This window comes from Pyxicephalus adspersus, chromosome 12, assembly GCF_032062135.1.
Source record: "Pyxicephalus adspersus chromosome 12, UCB_Pads_2.0, whole genome shotgun sequence".
In the NCBI taxonomy this organism is placed as follows: Eukaryota; Metazoa; Chordata; class Amphibia; order Anura; family Pyxicephalidae; genus Pyxicephalus; species Pyxicephalus adspersus.
In genome coordinates this window covers 4,507,970-4,509,452 of record NC_092869.1, presented here as the reverse complement: position 1 = coordinate 4,509,452, position 1,483 = coordinate 4,507,970, and positions in this window count along the sequence as shown.

Here is a 1,483-nt window from a genome sequence, read left to right as displayed (position 1 = left end):
GGGGGGGGGGGGGATTTTTACTGCTGTTTTTGTTTTTGGATTTTTTTATACAGACAAAATATTTAGCAATCATGGAGATAATAGTGTCCCCTTTCATTTTCAGCCCCTTCCTGTCAATGCTGTAAAATGGATTCCGGAGGGTGACAACATTGGACTGTATAGTGGCACAGCAGCTTGTAGTCTCCACCAGGGGTGTGTGTCAGGGTGACAACACATGAACACAATTAGGGCAGAGTTGTCACCTTAGAACAGGATGTGCTTGAACATGGATCTTCATGGCAGGATTGCCAGAAAACGTTTTCAATAAAATCTGCAGAATAAAATCAATTTTGGATGTTATATAGTGACCGGGTCCCAATATCATTTGGGGGGTGGGCAAGTTAGTCCAGCACAGAGGCCCACTGTTGGCTATGTCTGCCCCAGGTCCAAGATTTATATTATCCATTGCAGACAGATTCAGCAGACTTTTCCCAAGGCTTCTGTATGTGACTGCATTCTCTTATCATATGATTCTGTTGCTGTGCAGACTCCCTTTCTAAGATGGCGTGACTTGAAATCAGAGAACTCATTGGCTTCTATTTCCATGGGGTAACACCATTTGAAGGGGAAGATGCTGGCAGGTATTGAGTAGATCAGCACAACAGCCAGGCAATCAGTATTTTTAATACAAGAAATCAGCATTAAAGGGAATCTGGGCTGAGAGATTATGACCACTGCCCCTTTTACCTTGCTGGCTGTCTGGCTGTCGCCACTGATCTTGAGCTGTTCCTGCAGTACTTCTTCTCTGCCACAAGATGTCCTCACTCTTCTGACAGCCAACATCATCCCGCCCACTGAGCTTAGGCTGCCATGGATCAACCCCCGAGGTACCAACAAATCTTTCCTTCATCCCCTGTAGCAGCTGGGCAGATCCCAACCTCAGTAAAAAGGTGCAACCCAGGCTGTCAATCCCCCTCAAAACATGGAGCAAGGAGAAATAAATGCCCACCTAAAGCTTCTCATGTAATGAAAACAAAAACATATATAATTCCTTATTAATAGTTACAGATGCATTTTTTTTTACATTTTTGTATTTTATATCTGTTTAGCTTTAAATAAATGTTATTTTTGTTTTTATTTTTTATTCTTTTTCTGCAATTTTTTCCAGAGCATCATGTGACCATCGGAATATTTGTGACTTAGACACAGGATGCCTGCTCGTGGTGTTTTTCCTGTGTGACTAATCATATGTTAAACTTCAGAAAAAAAAAAGGGAAATAAAATGTTTTCGCACCTACAGAGTGATATTATCAATCTTCTCCTATGTATTAGCGGGTGCACAATGCCCAAACCATACCATCCCCCCCTCACCACCACCATGCTGCCACCTGCGTCCAGTTGGAAATCCAAATTCTGTTCCCTATTAGCTCCTTCTTCCCCGTCTTTCTGTGGCTTCTTAAAAAAAATTCTTTTTGTTCCTTTCCAAGTATAAAAAAAAAAAGAA